The sequence below is a fragment of the Helianthus annuus genome, chromosome 10, assembly GCF_002127325.2.
Source record: "Helianthus annuus cultivar XRQ/B chromosome 10, HanXRQr2.0-SUNRISE, whole genome shotgun sequence".
In the NCBI taxonomy this organism is placed as follows: Eukaryota; Viridiplantae; Streptophyta; class Magnoliopsida; order Asterales; family Asteraceae; genus Helianthus; species Helianthus annuus.
The window spans coordinates 158,427,292-158,446,742 of record NC_035442.2 but is presented as its reverse complement, the minus strand read 5'-3'; the positions used below and the strand labels follow the sequence as shown (position 1 = coordinate 158,446,742).

Below are 19,451 nucleotides of genomic sequence, written 5' to 3'. Positions count from 1 at the left end.
ACGCAAACCGGGTAACGGGAGCGTGGGAAATGGAGGTATTGCCTAAGTGGAAAACGATCATAGTCGTGGACAATGTTCTTAGAAAAGATAAAAAGGGAAAAGAAAGAAACGATGATGAATGATAATCGTCATTCATGGTCTATAAGGCCATGAATGATGGATTCACAAGTAAAACCAATGTGTAAATGACCCACGGAGTCATAGAATGGAGGTATTGCCTATAATGATCAAACATCGTCATGGGGTATGATTGGAAAATAATAGAAATTGTATTGATGACCTAAATGCCCATGCTTGGTGGGAAGGAGAAAAAAATATTAATTTTGGCACTCACGGTCTAAAGGGCCTTATGTGACAAAGGAAAAAGGAGAATGAATGGTATAAAGGGCCATGACGGGCCGGTAAAAGAAAATAATAATAATAAGAACGAATGATCTAGAGGTTCACGAGACCCTAATAGATTTCAAACATGAAAATAAATAATTTTCAAAACATAAAATGGATGTGTGAGACCAAATACATTTAATGGATGACACGGGTAAAGGGTGGTCTACGGGATCATCATGACCTTCTGGTTATAAATAAAGGCAAGGGTCTACAGGACCAACGTGACCTTCGGGTCATGGATAAAAAGAAATGCCTAAAGAAATAGCCTACGGGGTAAAATTAAAAAGGGCATGTTGGTCAATTGTGTTAAGGCGTGGGAATCGGTTACGATTCCCCGCGTAAAATAAAATTGGTAAAGAGAAAGCAATTGGTCGTCAATTCCTTGATGCGAGTAACTAACACAAGTTAAAAAAACGTTGAACTAAAACTTGGTTTTAGTCAGGAATGACAATTTTAACGAATGTAATAAAAGTGACATAAAGTAGATATCTACGAACATCATGGAATGAATGGTGATTGTCTACGGACATCACGAATGTATGGTGATGATATATGGACATCACATATAATACTTGGAGTGTAAGGACTCCAAGAGAAGTAAAGTTAAGTATAAGGACTTCACGGGTAATATTAGGTTTTAAATATCTCATAATCTAAGGCTAATAATTAAATTACAAGTGTTAATGGTTGTGAGACATGTGTACGTATTAAGTACACAGAAGTGCGGTGTGCGTACTTGTAAGTACATACGAAGAGCCCTCTACTTACTTATTAAGTATGCAAGTATGGAAAGGTGTTTAGTTGTTTATAAAATTGTAATATGGGAATATGAATGTAGATAAGTACGTACGAGCTCATATAGATATTTTTTAATGAAGGAGAAGATAATACATAAATATGTCTAATTATGCGTATGATAATGGCGTTAAACTCGTATATGAATGAATTATGCAAATAAAAAGAGAGAAATTAGAATGATAAATTGTAATAATAGTAGTGGCGGATGATAACTTGAAATATACGAACTTCAAGGGTGTTTACATGAAGTGTCCGGACTTCATGGGGTAATAACATTGATGTCTAAGGACTTGATGGAAATGATAATGAGGATAAGTACCTCATGAGTGATTAGCTTGAAGCCTTAAGCTTCACGAGTGTCAAGTAAGATTTAATCCCCATAAATTATAACATGTAAAATCAATGTTAAGCAATTGAGTAATGGTTGAAAAGATACTTTCACAAAATGTGGATGTAAAATAATTAGTAATCATTTCCAAACGTACAAATACTTGGAAGTGGACTAAGATGTGGTGAAAAGATAATTAATGATAAAGTAATTAAGAGGTATTACCTTGATTGAGCTAATTGTGGACTAGAGGTTGAATAGCCTCATATAAAGGAAGGGGTTCATTTTAGAACTCGTGTTTAATGTGAACATGTGTTTTAAATACGTATAAATAGAGATGTTACAGGTGGAAAGATGGAAGCCGTGTGTGAGTTGCATAGGAGGCGAGCAACGGAATTCAAACGAGCATGGATGAATGCTCTACTTATCGTACACGTAAGTAAATTCTAAATGTAAAATCCATTTAATGGATACCTTTAGTTTTGATGATAATTAGAGGTTAAATTAACTCCCTACATCAGCTTAAAGTAGTGAGTAAGCGAGCTACGTAATTAAATCTTTGGGTGATATCATAGAGTAGAGTATGATTTTGTTTCGGGGACAAAACCTGTTTAAGGGGGATAGACTTGTAACATCCCAATATTTCATGAGATTAAATTATATTCTAAATGTGAAAATTTAATCTCTAAAATGATAGTGTCTTGGCAAGATAGTATTTTAATAAAAAAAAGTATATATCATGTTACAAATTTATAAAAAAAAATATTTATATTGCAAGGGGTGATATGTAATATAATTACATTTCTGGTAATGGAATATATGTAACTATGGGGGTTAAACTGAATAGAAACTAATATTTGTGGTGATAAAAGGAAATATAAGGTTTAAGAGGGTGTTAAACAAAAAAATGAAAGAAAGAAAAAAAAAAGATCGACCAGGGGAGCCTGGTGTGATGTCGAGCAGGAGAAAAGAAGAAGAGGGAGCCAATTTCATCATGACAATCACAAAATTGGATGGTTAAAACTCCAACTCTGCTCTCTTTGATCAATTTCTAGCATTCTTGGTATGTAATCCTTCATCTTGAATTAGTAAAATTCATGAATTTCGGGTTGTTAGGTTAAGGGTTCTAAACCCACGAAATTAGGGTTACTAGTGTTGGATTTTCTATGGAGAAACCTTGATTAAGATGCTAGAATGAATATTTGATGTTATTGGATTTTAGATTGGAATGCATGCTATGATTTGATTACTAAATTTGGTTAACTAATAGGATGAGATGAAAAACAATGTGTAAACTTGCTGACCAAAATCTGAGTAGAATTTGACGATTCTAATACAACGATGCTTTTATTTAAAAACATGAAAGATGGTACTATATGACAATTACAAAGAAAGTAGACATCGTTGAGGGTGAATTGAGGGTGTGGAGGTTCATATGAGTATAAAAATGGTGAATCTTAGTTTATGCCCTCAAGGTGTTTGATTAAATGCCTAAACCAAAATAAAAGTGAGTTTTTGAAAGATTTGCTATTTTTACTTAATTTTGATGATTTGCTAATAATAAATTGGTGTTTAGTAAACATTAAGTTTTGGTAAATTTATGATGAAAATGACTTGTATGTTACGGTTAAACACAAATGCGTGATAACGGGTCAAATACGTGGTGATAAACCAATAAAGAAATTTGGGGTAAAAAATTGATTTAGAACACGTGTTTAGTTATGGGTGGATAATACTTAGGTATTATGAGATGAATGCACATGTTATGTGTTCTAATAATTTGCAAGTTTGATTTGTTGTCGAGATAGGTGAAATAACGTCTGGATGGCAACGGGTCAAACAAGTAATAAAGCAATAACACTCCAACGGGCGAAGGTGAGTGACTCGAATGTGTTTGGAGTCGTATTGATTTAAATAGACTTATTGTTGACTTTAGTTTTATTAGTTATGGTGGTTTAATACAACTTATTGAGTATGGTTTAACTTAACAATAACGTATTGTTTTAGCGATGTTTTGGGGGTTTTAACCCATCAAGAAAGAGTACACAATGTTAATGGGTCGAGATACCCAAATGCTGCAAATTCAGCTTATTTCCAGATTTTTGCTAGTCTTTAAAAATTCATAGAAAATCAAACGAATGTCCGTTAGGGGCGTATTTTATATCCACGGAAAGGTCTCGGAGTCACCGTTAATAAGAATTTTCGTTTGAAGTGAAATACTCAATACAAAGAGGGTAAAATACTAAATTACTACAGCTGCGTAAAGCTGAGTGAAAAACATAAATCATATAGTCTTGTATAATCTTAGGGAATTTATAAGGAACCAATCGGATGTGATTATGTTGTTTTAAACCCCTTTGTAGTTATATATATTTACATGAGTTGAAGTGAGTGATTCCTTGAATATGGATGTGTATGCTAAATTAAAAAGTCACGGGTGTTGTAAACTGCATGTGCAAAAACATGTATTCATTTAGTAGTGCTTATGAACGAGTGACACTTGTGTCGTTAAAACTATATAACGTATTGGAGTATGTTATGAATACATGTATGAATTATTAAGAGTATGTTAGTTAATAATGATTGTTGATAATCGTATATATTGTCAAATGAACTACAACATAGATATGTGGCAGTTTACCATTTTATTTATATTGACCGAAGCGGTTTGATCATGATTTACTTTGAAGTTTCCTTGATTCTATATTAGTAGGGATATACATGAGATATAGAAAAGGGGCGGCCAAATTAGAATGGAGAAAGTCACGAAATGCGTGACTCGAGATAATGAAGTGGTGGCTCGATATTGTTTCGTTGGGCATTATGAGCATTGAATACTCTGTTATGTTTGATACAAAATCATATTATGAGTCCTCACCAAGCAAAAGTTAATATTTTTGGTGTTTTCAATGTAGGTGATAAGTCATGAAAATCAACGGGGTGACTTGAACCGGAATCATGAAAGAAGAAAAGACCCACAAGTCGTTCACAAATAATTCGGTTCAATCAATATATTAGTTACTATTATGCTTACCATAGTTTTTCGTTCGACGCTAATGATATGGTAATGTTATATGACAGTTTGGGGTGGTAGAAAGGCGAAAGTGATCAAGTTTTGGAAGCGGGTCAAAGATAGGAGGATTTAGTGATATGTTCACTAAGTATAGAGGTTTCCTTATTGGGCCAATTAGACTTAAGTATTTGTATTTTGGAGTTTAAGTCCAACGTTTATTTTAGCTTTGTATGTTTACTTAGCATACTTAGTACATTGTTTTCACATAACTTGTTTACATTTGGTATAACATTTGGTTTGCATAAACGGTTCTTTACTACATTCATTAACATTAGCTACGCCGCTCGGTAGTAAGTAATGGTACCATAGGACTTGACAAATCCCGTTCCTGACATCCTAGGTTTGTTTGGGTGAAAGGAATGACTGAATCCGAAAACATTTTACTTTGATAACCTTTACTCTAAGGTAATCCTGCTGTCTCAAGGCTTGGATGTATGCGTTAACTTACCACATAAATGTTTGTATCAATAAAACATGCTATTACTTGGCAAAACATAACTTTTTGATTTATTCAAAATACTTTGTTTTGTTCCTTTTTACTTATGGTTTAAGTAGTCTCATTTTTTACTTACCATACATAACTTTTGTTTACACATACATAACTACATGACTACATTTTGGATTTTTAAACATTGACAATGGTTTAGACAAGAACATTTGATGGTTGGTTTAAACATGAACTTTATACTTTGGTGGTTTGTTTAAGTGACTTAAGTAATGATATGTGTGTAGTATGCTACAAGCATGGTGGATACGCCGCTGGTACTTCCTATATATAAGTGCTTGTATTGTATTACATGACATACCGTTATTTAAATCAATCAATTTTGGACTTATACATTTTTGCAAATAACATATTTTTCACAAGACTTTGTTTTACAAAACAATTTACTTCATACAATTTATTTTTACTTGGTTATTCTTTTAACCATACATCATTCTTTTATATACATACATATTAACTGATTTGTTATCACTTTTCAAACATTTTTACATAAGCAAACACTTAAACTAGATTCATGACAAGTTTTCATTAAACATTTTCTTAAACCTAAGTCATGAATCCTATTTTCACAAAACCTATGTTACTCACAGGCATCTTTATGCTGACGTACCTATTTTCACATGTGTTTTCAGGAGCTAATGCATAGGATGATCGTGACACGCTAGGGTGGACTTGGGCCTTAGTGATATAAAATGGAGCTAGACTTAGTTTAATTATGTGATGTACTTTTGTTTTCTTCTATTTTAAGACAATGTAACATGTTGGTTCTTGTTTTGAACGATGTATTCCACCCTTGGGTGATGAATAAAATATTATTTTAAATACCATGGTTGTGGAACAATAATTCTGTTACAACACTCCCCGACGTTTCCGCCACGATTTGATGTTTTACGTGGTCGGGGTGTGACATACTTTGAAGTTTCCTTGATTCTATATTAGCAGGGATATACATGAGATATAGAAAAGGGGCGCCCAAATTAGAATGGAGAAAGTCACGAAATGCGTGACTCGAGATAATGAAGTGGTGGCTCGATATTGTTTCGTTGGACATTATGAGCATTGAATACTCTGTTATGTTTGATACAAAATCATATTATGAGTCCTCACCAAGCAAAAGTTAATATTTTTGGTGTTTTCAATGTAGGTGATAAATCATGAAAATCAACGGGGTGACTTGAACCGGAATCATGAAAGAAGAAAAGACCCACAAGTCATTCACAAATAATTTGGTTCAATCAATATATTAGTTACTATTATGCTTACCATAGTTTTTCGTTCGACGCTAATGATATGGTAATGTTATATGACAGTTTGGGGTGGTAGAAAGGCGAAAGTGATCAAGTTTTGGTAGCGGGTCAAAGATAGGAGGATTTAGTGATATGTTCACTAAGTATAGAGGTTTCCTTATTGGGCCAATTAGACTTAATTATTTGTATTTTGGAGTTTAAGTCCAACGTTTATTTTAGCGAAATGCTAGTATGTCAATGTGGTAATGGGATATGTTTATTTTATAAAAAACTTGGGTTGTTAAGCAGGTTTTGTTTTTGTAAGGATTAGTCGTTTTGCAAATGGGTCATGGCGAAATTTTTCTAAATGACTTGTTTGCAAATTTTTTATTAAGCCGAATATGTGGATTAATATATTTTTATGGAATAATAAACTTTATTAAGTAAGATAAAAAAAATCTGGGCCTAATTTCCGCAAAGTATTTTAATATTCTTTTTAAACAAGTCGGGCGTTACATTAATAATGAATCTACATGTACCTTAAGATACCTGATCCTCATATGCTTGGCAATTTGCAAACCAGCTATTAAGGCTTCATATTCAGCCTCATTATTAGTAATTTGAAACTCACAAGCTATGGAGTGGGGTATTATGTCCCCCTGTGGCGATTTTAGTAGTATTCCAAGTCCTGTTCCTTTGACATTAGAGGCTCCATCAGTGAAGAGTATCCAAGGATCCTTAGTTTCTTCAAGCTGTTGGACTTCTAACTCAGCTTCCTTTTGCAAGTCACTACTGAAATCTGCCACAAAGTCAGCTAATGCCTGGGATTTAATGGCTGTTCTAGGCTCATATCTTATATCATAAGCACTAAGCTTCACTGCCCATTTAGCCATCCTTCCTGACATTTCAGGTTTCCTGAGAACATTCTTAATTGGAAAATTAGTCTTAACAATAATGGCATGAGTCTCAAAATAATGTCTTAATTTAGTAGAAGCCATAATTAATGCAAGAATAAGTTTCTCTAAATGTGAATACCTGGATTCAGCATCAAGTAAACTCTTACTTACATAATAAACAGGATGTTGTGTACCTTGGTGATCCTTAACAAGGACCGCACTTACTGCTTTTGAGGATACTGCTAGGTATAAGGATAATATATCCCCCTTTTCTGGTTTCATCAAAGCGGGGGCTGAGGATAGGTAATCCTTAAGAGCTTTAAGGGCACTTTCATGCTTCTCAGTCCATTCAAATTTCTTGTTTTTCCTCAGGATGTCATAAGATTCCTTGCATTTTTCAGAGGATTTGGATATGAACCTGTTTAAGGCTGCGATCGTGCCTGTTAATCTTTGCACATCCTTAGCATTGGCAGGTGATTTAATGTTCACAATAGCCTTAATTTGCTCTGGACTTGCTTCAATACCCCTCTTAATCACCATATAGCCTAGGAACTTACCCGCTTTTACACCAAATTGACACTTGGAAGGATTGAGTTTCATATTAAATTTATCAAGGATATCGAATGCTTCCTCCAAGTCTCTAAGGTGATCCTCAGCTTTTTTAGACTTAACCACCATGTCATCTATATAGACTTCCATAGTGTGTCCAATTTGATCCTTGAACATCATATTGACTAGCCTTTGATAAGTAGCAGCTGCATTTATGGCATAGCAATATAACAAGAAATACCAGTTGGGGTCATAAAGGCTGTATCCTCTTTATTAGATGGTTCCATCTGAATCTGCCGAAATCCAGAGGAGGCATCCGTAAAGGTTAATAGTTCATGACCCGCGGTAGCATCCACCATGGAGTCAATCTCGGGCAATGGGAAAGGATCCTTGGGACATGCCTTATTTAAATCTGTGAAATCGACACATACCCTCCACTTTCCGTTTTTCTTTTGAACAACAACCACATTGGCCAACCAACTTGGATACTTGACCTCCCTAATCATACCTGCTCGGAGTAATTTTTCTACCTCCTCCTGGATAATGGCATTTCTCTCTGGTGCAAACTTCCTCCTCTTTTGATGGATTGGTTTGAATGACCTGTCAACGCCAAGTTTAAGAGTAATTATATCTTTAGATATACCTGTCATATCTTCATGTGTGACACCTGTGTCACCGCGACCATCAAACAAGTACCAAGCCGATGAAATATTGTATTTCATACTTGGGATCTTGTATAAATATGTGTATGTTTTGCACATATCAATTATTGTTCAATTTCAAACTCTACATTGCTTTCTAGAGCATTATACACAAACTGGTGCGTAAACGTACTCAGTTTAATGCGACAAATACTCCGGAACATCAACATATACTCAACATACCTTAAATAACCTTTACATAACTTAGAAATAAGTTTTGAAGGCTTGGGTATAGCAAAAACAAGTTAATTCGCTTACAGGGACTAAACTTGACAAACTGCGAAAGTATGCCAATTTGAACTGTAACGAACATTCCGGAACATGTTCATAAGTTAAACATACCCTAAATATCCTCTACATAGCTTAGAAATAGGCTTTGAGGTGTTTGGTATGCTAAAACAAACTTTTGGATCATTCAGGGACTAAAAGTGTCAAAAAGTGCACAAGTTTGCACTTTCGCGCATAACTTACGTTCTGAATACATCCGGACATCCAAAAATTTATGTAAGCATCCTTATATTATGCCTTAGTGTTGGGCATGAGAAAAATCCATTCGTCGCGTCATTTGGATCGTCTTTCGCGCTTGTGCGCATTCCGTCGTAATTAAGCGAACATCGCAATCGTACGGCCAAACGAACCGACATCCGGAATATTTTTGAGCATATTTCATGTCCCCTACACTTTAACTTCATCTTAGAGCCTTGAAATGAGGTTAACGGGGCTTAAACGTGCCAAAAATGGGCCAAAATACGTGTTTCTGAAGTGCAGGGACCAAAATTGTAAATTCTGATCTGGGAACCTTAGGCGGGGCGCGTAAGGATTTACCAAATCCTTACGCGGGGCGCGTGAGACTGTCAGACAGAAAAATCTTTGCATTTAATGCAGTTTGGCCTTTCGTTCGATCAAGGGGCAATGCCCTTTCACCCAATCAGGAGCCAAGGGCCAAGTTCTGACTTACCACAAGAATTTGACAAGTGTACGCTCGAGATCGCGGCACGATATTCGATAAACGATCCTAACGGTTCCACTTTTCCTATAAATACCCCCCCCTTTGTTCCAAAAACCCACAAAATCTGATCTTAAGGCTCTAAGTTGGAACCATTGTTCCATACCTGAGCTATTTGATCTAGATTAGCACTCGGGGACCTTCCGTAAGTCTTCTTTCGCTCTTTTATCGCTTTTCGAGTCCGAAAGTCAACATTTTGTTGACTTTCTGCATTGACCAGCTTATGGTCGATGCGAAGTTCATGGAACTTCATAACGTGAGCGTGATCACGATGGTTATAGTCCGTAGTGACTATACCTACTGATCACCACGTTAACTAGGCTCAGTGACGGGTCGTAGTTTCGGCCAAAATGTGCATTCTTGCATATTTTGTAACCAAACTACTCGTGAGCATCAAAGCCGTTTGTTTTGATGTCAAACCTGTTTTCTAAACTTAGTTAAGCATGTTCTAACATGCTTAGCTCGTCACTTTTAGTTTAGTGCTTATACAGGGTCGTAAGGTAAGCGATCTAAACCATCGCTTATACTTTCGAACCCGACCCATTTGGTCGATCTTTAGGATCCGACCAAACACATTAGGTGACCATAGCTATAACCTTCCGAGGTTATACCTTGTGGTCACGATGTTAGGCGTTCCAGACGCGTTCTACGCGAACGACGCGTTAGGGTAGCCTAAGCTACCTAAACGGGTCATGATGGGGCGTAAGCACTTAGGTTAGGTTTCATTTTAGTATGTAGGCTTTGTTAAACCATATTACACGAGTCTCCATACTCGTTTGGTTTACGAACCCGCATACTATCCGACCCTCCGATTTTGGTCCGGTATATTAATATAGCTACCTATTAGGTGCCGTTTGATATCCCGTGACCTCTAGCATTATCTGGTTATTATACAAGGAATTCAAAGAAATCTCAGGTGAGTACATTGAACCCCTCTTTTACTGTTTTCCAAACTGTTTTGGGGTGAAACACCTGTGCCTACTTGCTACTTTCATGCTTTCCGGTTTTCACATCATATACTGCTATGTTCGATAGTACATATATAGTACATGATTTCATTGTGTTTATGCTATGTATGCCCATTGTGTGCGTACTTAGTACATTGCTTTACATTTCATGCTACGTACGCCCATGGTGTGCATACGTAGTACATTGTTTCACATTGCATTACTGTTGCATATGCTCATCCAGCATATGAACACATTACACTACATTTTGAACCGTTGTACTCTACAATACATTTCATGCTACGTACGCCCATTGTGTGCATACGTAGTACATTGTTTCACATTGCATTATTGTTGCATATGCTCATCCAGCATATGAACACATTACACTACATTTTGAACCATTGTACTCTACAATACATTTCATGCTACGTACGCCCATTGTGTGCATACGTAGTACATTGTTTCACATTGCATTATTGTTGCGTATGCTCATCCAGCATATGAACACATTACACTACATTTTGAACCATTGTACTCTACAATACATTTCATGCTACGTACGCCCATTGTGTGCATACGTAGTACATTGTTTCACATTGCATTTCTGTTGCATATGCTCATCCAGCATATGAACACATTATACTACATTTTGAACCGTTGTAACCATTTGACTATACATAAACATTTCTACCGTTGTTAAACATTTCATCTTGATGGTTTGGTTTGAGTAAGTGATTTAAGTAACGAGGCATGTGTAATATGATACAAGCATGGTGGATACGCCGCTGGTACTTCCTATATATAAGTGTTTGTATGGTATTACATATCGTAGCGTTATTTGAATCATTTCAGTTTGAGACATAGAACATTTTATACAAATAACACGCTTTTCACAAGACATTGATTTACAAACAACAAATCTTATACAAACTCTTTTTACATGGTTATTCAGTTAACCATGCATTGTTCTCTTATTTATACATATCATTTGATCTTACCGTTTTTCAAATGATTTACAAGACAAAGCAAAATACGAGGTTCATGACTAAACATTTTCTCAAACTCAAGTCATGAATTCCGTTTTCACAAAACCAATGTATCTCACAGGCATTTTTATGCTGACGTACCTATTTTCACATGTGTTTTCAGGAGATGATGCATAGGACTTATCAAGACATACTTAGGCGGACCTGTGCCTTAGTGACTTAAAACGAGACAAGAACTAGTTAACTTATGTTATGTACACTTTGATTCTTGTTTAGACAATGTAAACTTTCATGTTTGATTTATAAAACGAAACTTCATTTGCCATGGATTTGAAACAATTGATTCTGTTACAACACTCCCCGACGTTTCCGCCACGTTTTGTATGTTCTACGTGGTCGGGGTGTGACAGAAAAGATGGTATCAGAGCCAATGGTTATAGGGAATTAGGTTATTAGTAATGCTTTGACCTAGTCTATAACCTTCCTAGGAACCTAACGCGAGTTTACTTGCGTTTAGTCACAAAACAATACCGTCACCTACCTTTAGGCGACGACCACAACAAGAACATAAATTTCAAAACCGCCTTGAAAGCTAATCATCTGTTCTAGGATGATTGATTACTAGGTTTTGAACCCTCTATTGTAAGGTTTTGAACCCTTTGTTATAAGGTTTTGAACCCCTTTGAATTTTCAAAACTCCCGTCAAAGTTTTGGGTCCTAAATAGTGTGAACACGTGCGAACTGGAAGGGTGAATGCCTGTACCCTGGGTTTTCTGTCTAAGGTTAGAGTGTTCGTACAAATCCGCATAATCGGACCAGTCACTCTTACCTGGGAACTCTTGGGGTGAGTGTCCACTTATAGGCGAGCATGTCTTCGCGATACACTATGAGGATCTATTTGCTTTGATTCAGCCCTGGTGTTGTTTGTTTGCTTCATGATTCAAACAAGTGACCATCAACCGTGATTATGGTCAGTGATTGTAACATCCTATTCTTACCCAATACCATTTTATTTGTTTCCTTTCATGTTTTCCTCTTTTAGAATGCCTCCTCGACGCGAACACCAGATAGCAACTGCCGAGCTGGCAGAAATTATTGCGCAGCAGATGGCTGCTCAATTCCCAAATCTCTTTGCTCAATGGAACCAAGCCAACAACAACAACAATGGTACATGCAATTTCAAGAACTTTAACTCGGCTAAACCACTCAAGTTTAGTGGTTCTGAGGGAGCAACTGGGCTTCTCCAATGGTTCGAGAGCATCGAGAATACCTTTCGCCACGTGCAGTGTCCGGAAAATCGCAAGGTCGAGTTTTCTTCGAGTGTGTTTCAGAAGAGGGCTCTTACATGGTGGAACGGGGTAATGAGAGACCGTGGTGCAGATGTAGCTCTAGCACAAACATGGGCTGAACTGAGAGCACTTATGATGAGAGAGTTTTGTCCTCGTCATGAACAACGAGCGTTGGAGAAGGAGTTTGATGATTTGAAACAAGATAGTGGCGAACACAGGGCATATACTGATAGGTTTGAGGAGTTGAGTCTACTTTGCCCGACTATGGTCGCCCCACTCGACAAGGCTATCGAAAGGTACATCGACGGCCTGCCTGACTCGGTACAAGACATTGTCACTGGTAGCAACCCTACCACACCCCGTCAGGCCATTGAGCTATCTGCAACCTTGACTGAATCGCAGATCAGAAAGCATAAACTTTTTCGAAAAGGTGACAAGAAATCAGCCGGGGAATCGAACCCAATCGAGGAATCAAAGACCATGGATGAACAGACTGAATCTCCTAAGAAGTCAAGGAAGCGAAAGGCTTCTCAGAACTTCGCCGTGGTCGCTCACAATGGTCAAGCCGTCCCCAACCAACCAGCTCAACCCCCTGCTAGAAAACCATACAATGGAACTGCACCCTTGTGCAACCAATGTAGCCTCCATCATCACGCCAATGTACAGTGCCGCAAATGCCAAACTTGTGGACTCATAGGCCATACAACAAGAATCTGCCCAGCTGCAGCTGCACCGAACCAAGCTGGCAACAATCCCGCTCAAGGTCGTTTCCTACCAGGTTCTTGTTTCAACTGTGGCGAGATGGGTCATTTCCGAAGAAATTGCCCAAAGCTTGCTAATGCAAATCCAGCACAAGGATGATCACCCGACTGACTAGAAGACAACATCGGTTAGAAATAATCATGTCTTATGTATTAAGTTTCTTTTGTTGTCAAGATCCAAGGAACAGTTGATATCGTTGTTTATAAATAAATCTTTCATTTACATTGCAATGTATTTCGATGGTTGCATGTATAAACGACATATCCCTTGCAATACCGACAATCAAGGAACCATATTCCTTGAGGAACAAACTACCCCCAAAATTCTCCCATTCTATAATCGCTTGCGTCTTCCACGGAATTCCTAAGTACCCGTTTATTCTAAGGAAACGAAGTACAAGGCGCAGGTTACAACACAAGACGAATACCCAAGGTACCACTATAAATCCTTAATAGGGTACCTAGGAATTTCCCGTAAGTCTTTAATTGTTGTATACCTTCATTCGAATGTGGTGATTCCTTGTAATCAAAAATCGAATTTTGGGAGATCTTTCTATCTTCTCAGATAGATTCCAGTGAACATTGAGATCCGTCGACAAGTTTCCATATCCGTATTCAATCGATAACAAGTTAATAACAAATTATGATCAAATTAAACAATTATGTGACTATGTGCTTATGTGTTTCCTTATGTGTTGTTGTGTGATCCAAATTATGTTATCCAAATCTTCGTAGAATCTTACATATCCGTGTACAAGAGATTCATAGTAGGATGCCCAAAGGTATTACTTAAAATCCTCAATGGACTTCTATGTTATAGTTAAGTCCCTCGGATTATAAAGTACTACTTCATAATTAGACCCCTTGAGTTGTCTAGCTAAACAGATTCATCCAAAAATCTGGTTAGGGATATCATGTGATGATATAGCTGAAAGGACTCCTTGGTGGCCTAACCAAGAGGATCCCCTGTCGATCTAATTAAAAGGAACCGATGGAAGTCTAGTCACCCTCGTCACAAGTTTGATATCCTTCCCCAAAACATTACAAAACAAACTGTGCGGACTGTGCAAGGGATTACGTAATTATGGATGCATACATAATTATGGAATTTAGTGCACAGAAATCACAGGAAGTTCTGTCATGTGTCTAGAGTTAACCCTATTCATTTCCAATTCTGATGAAGCATCCGTTGAGGAAAAATGAACTAGCTATTCATTTTTCACTTCTGAAGAATATCCGTTGAGGAAATGAATATCCGTTTATCCTTCATTTCCAAATCTGAAGAATACCCGTCGAGGAAAATGACTCCGTTTGTTCATTTTCGTTCTGAAGATTTATCCGTTGAGGAAATGAATATCCGTTTATCCTTCATTTCCAAATCTAAAGAATACCCGTTGAAGATGACCCCGTTTGCTCATTTTCGTTTCTGAAGATTTATCCGTTGAGGAAATGAATATCCGTTGTGTAATCCTTCATTTCCAACTCTGAGGAAGCAACCGTTGAAGATGACTCCGTTAGTTCATTTTCGTTTCTGAAGATTATCCGTTGAGGAAATGAATATCCGTTGTGTAATACTTCATTTCCAACTCTGAGGAAGCAACCGTTGAAGATGACCCCGTTTGTTCATTTTCGTTTCTGAAGATTATCCGTTGAGGAAATGAATATCCGTTGTGTAATCCTTCATTTCCAACTCTGAGGAAGCAACCGTTGAAGATGACTCCGTTAGTTCATTTTCGTTTCTGAAGATTATCCGTTGAGGAAATGAATATCCGTTGTGTAATACTTCATTTCCAACTCTGAGGAAGCAACCGTTGAAGATGACCCCGTTTATTCATTTTCGTTTCTGAAGATTATCCGTTGAGGAAATGAATATCCGTTGTGTAATCCTTCATTTCCAATTCTGATGAAGCAACCATTGAAAATGACCCGTCTGTTCATTTTCGTTTCGGAAGAATGACCGTTAAGGAAATGACAAGATATTGCCTTACATATCATTGGTGGTTATTTGGCAAATTCACAAATAGACTCCTACGAATAAATTTCGGGACGAAATTTCCTAAAGTAGGGGAGACTGTGACACCTGTGTCACCGCGACCATCAAACAAGTACCAAGCCGATGAAATATTGTATTTCATACTTGGGATCTTGTATAAATATGTGTATGTTTTGCACATATCAATTATTGTTCAATTTCAAACTCTACATTGCTTTCTAGAGCATTATACGCAAACTGGTGCGTAAACGTACTCAGTTTAATGCGACAAATACTCCGGAACATCAACATATACTCAACATACCTTAAATAACCTTTACATAACTTAGAAATAAGTTTTGAAGGCTTGGGTATAGCAAAAACAAGTTAATTCGCTTACAGGGACTAAACTTGACAAACTGCGAAAGTATGCCAATTTGAACTGTAACGAACATTCCGGAACATGTTCATAAGTTAAACATACCCTAAATATCCTCTACATAGCTTAGAAATAGGCTTTGAGGTGTTTGGTATGCTAAAACAAACTTTTGGATCATTCAGGGACTAAAAGTGTCAAAAAGTGCACAAGTTTGCACTTTCGCGCATAACTTACGTTCTGAATACATCCGGACATCCAAAAATTTATGTAAGCATCCTTATATTATGCCTTAGTGTTGGGCATGAGAAAAATCCATTCGTCGCGTCATTTGGATCGTCTTTCGCGCTTGTGCGCATTCCGTCGTAATTAAGCGAACATCGCAATCGTACGGCCAAACGAACCGACATCCGGAATATTTTTGAGCATATTTCATGTCCCCTACACTTTAACTTCATCTTAGAGCCTTGAAATGAGGTTAACGGGGCTTAAACGTGCCAAAAATGGGCCAAAATACGTGTTTCTGAAGTGCAGGGACCAAAATTGTAAATTCTGATCTGGGAACCTTAGGCGGGGCGCGTAAGGATTTACCAAATCCTTACGCGGGGCGCGTGAGACTGTCAGACAGAAAAATCTTTGCATTTAATGCAGTTTGGCCTTTCGTTCGATCAAGGGGCAATGCCCTTTCACCCAATCAGGAGCCAAGGGCCAAGTTCTGACTTACCACAAGAATTTGACAAGTGTACGCTCGAGATCGCGGCACGATATTCGATAAACGATCCTAACGGTTCCTCTTTTCCTATAAATACCCCCCCCCTTTGTTCCAAAAACCCACAAAATCTGATCTTAAGGCTCTAAGTTGGAACCATTGTTCCATACCTGAGCTATTTGATCTAGATTAGCACTCGGGGACCTTCCGTAAGTCTTCTTTCGCTCTTTTATCGCTTTTCGAGTCCGAAAGTCAACATTTTGTTGACTTTCTGCATTGACCAGCTTATGGTCGATGCGAAGTTCATGGAACTTCATAACGTGAGCGTGATCACGATGGTTATAGTCCGTAGTGACTATACCTACTGATCACCACGTTAACTAGGCTCAGTGACGGGTCGTAGTTTCGGCCAAAATGTGCATTCTTGCATATTTTGTAACCAAACTACTCGTGAGCATCAAAGCCGTTTGTTTTGATGTCAAACCTGTTTTCTAAACTTAGTTAAGCATGTTCTAACATGCTTAGCTCGTCACTTTTAGTTTAGTGCTTATACAGGGTCGTAAGGTAAGCGATCTAAACCATCGCTTATACTTTCGAACCCGACCCATTTGGTCGATCTTTAGGATCCGACCAAACACATTAGGTGACCATAGCTATAACCTTCCGAGGTTATACATTGTGGTCACGATGTTAGGCGTTCCAGACGCGTTCTACGCGAACGACGCGTTAGGGTAGCCTAAGCTACCTAAACGGGTCATGATGGGGCGTAAGCACTTAGGTTAGGTTTCATTTTAGTATGTAGGCTTTGTTAAACCATATTACACGAGTCTCCATACTCGTTTGGTTTACGAACCCGCATACTATCCGACCCTCCGATTTTGGTCCGGTATATTAATATAGCTACCTATTAGGTGCCGTTTGATATCCCGTGACCTCTAGCATTATCTGGTTATTATACAAGGAATTCAAAGAAATCTCAGGTGAGTACATTGAACCCCTCTTTTACTGTTTTCCAAACTGTTTTGGGGTGAAACACCTGTGCCTACTTGCTACTTTCATGCTTTCCGGTTTTCACATCATATACTGCTATGTTCGATAGTACATATATAGTACATGATTTCATTGTGTTTATGCTATGTATGCCCATTGTGTGCGTACTTAGTACATTGCTTTACATTTCATGCTACGTACGCCCATGGTGTGCATACGTAGTACATTGTTTCACATTGCATTACTGTTGCATATGCTCATCCAGCATATGAACACATTACACTACATTTTGAACCGTTGTACTCTACAATACATTTCATGCTACGTACGCCCATTGTGTGCATACGTAGTACATTGTTTCACATTGCATTATTGTTGCATATGCTCATCCAGCATATGAACACATTACACTACATTTTGAACCATTGTACTCTACAATACATTTCATGCTACGTACGCCCATTGTGTGCATACGTAGTACATTGTTTCACATTGCATTATTGTTGCGTATGCTCATCCAGCATATGAACACATTACACTACATTTTGAACCATTGTACTCTACAATACATTTCATGCTACGTACGCCCATTGTGTGCATACGTAGTACATTGTTTCACATTGCATTTCTGTTGCATATGCTCATCCAGCATATGAACACATTATACTACATTTTGAACCGTTGTAACCATTTGACTATACATAAACATTTCTACCGTTGTTAAACATTTCATCTTGATGGTTTGGTTTGAGTAAGTGATTTAAGTAACGAGGCATGTGTAATATGATACAAGCATGGTGGATACGCCGCTGGTACTTCCTATATATAAGTGTTTGTATGGTATTACATATCGTAGCGTTATTTGAATCATTTCAGTTTGAGACATAGAACATTTTATACAAATAACACGCTTTTCACAAGACATTGATTTACAAACAACAAATCTTATACAAACTCTTTTTACATGGTTATTCAGTTAACCATGCATTGTTCTCTTATTTATACATATCATTTGATCTTACCGTTTTTCAAATGATTTACAAGACAAAGCAAAATACGAGGTTCATGACTAAACATTTTCTCAAACTCAAGTCATGAATTCCGTTTTCACAAAACCAATGTATCTCACAGGCATTTTTATGCTGACGTACCTATTTTCACATGTGTTTTCAGGAGATGATGCATAGGACTTATCAAGACATACTTAGGCGGACCTGTGCCTTAGTGACTTAAAACGAGACAAGAACTAGTTAATTTATGTTATGTACACTTTGATTCTTGTTTAGACAATGTAAACTTTCATGTTTGATTTATAAAACGAAACTTCATTTGCCATGGATTTGAAACAATTGATTCTGTTACAACACTCCCTGACGTTTCCGCCACGTTTTGTATGTTCTACGTGGTCGGGGTGTGACATCATGTTTCCATGCGAAGGTAGTTTTTCTCCTCTTGAGGAAGGATACCAAATCCTCTTCTATTTTGCCAAGGATCCCTGATCCTATGTAAATCTTGGATTCAGGATCATGAGGATCCCTAAGGATTTCTTTCACATCATGCTCTCTTGCCTCCAAGACATCCCTTGGAGGATACTTTAATTGCTATTGCTCCCTTGGCCTTGAGGCTGGTTTAATTGATGATGTGTAGCAATTCTTAGCCTCTTGTTAATCACTCTCAATTTTCACCACCCCCCATGGACTAGGAAGCTTCACACATTGATGATAAGTGGATGGGACTGCCTTCATGTCATGTATCCAAGGCCTGCCAAGGATAACATTACAACAAGATAAGCAATCTATAACACAAAATTTTTTATAAGAATGTAATCCTTCGATATAAATTGGGAGTTTGATGTCCCCCAGAGTATTCTTGGTCTCCCCACTGAATCCCACAAGTACTGAGGATCTTGGCACAATATCAGACTAAGGAGTATTCATTTTCTTTAGGAC

General features: G+C 37.5%; 1 long non-coding RNA gene across 2 annotated transcripts; it reads left to right on the top strand.

Annotated features, from left to right (window-relative positions):
* Positions 1 to 2,450: 2,450 nt before the first annotated feature.
* On the top strand, positions 2,451 to 4,784 carry LOC110883106. Of its 2 annotated transcripts, none has more exons than XR_002560363.2 (4): positions 2,451 to 2,576; positions 3,322 to 3,388; positions 4,429 to 4,494; positions 4,595 to 4,784. It is a non-coding gene; the product is annotated as an uncharacterized LOC110883106 (long non-coding RNA). The 2 variants fall into 2 exon arrangements; XR_002560362.2 differs by having other exon boundaries at positions 4,429 to 4,513.
* Positions 4,785 to 19,451: the final 14,667 nt, after the last annotated feature.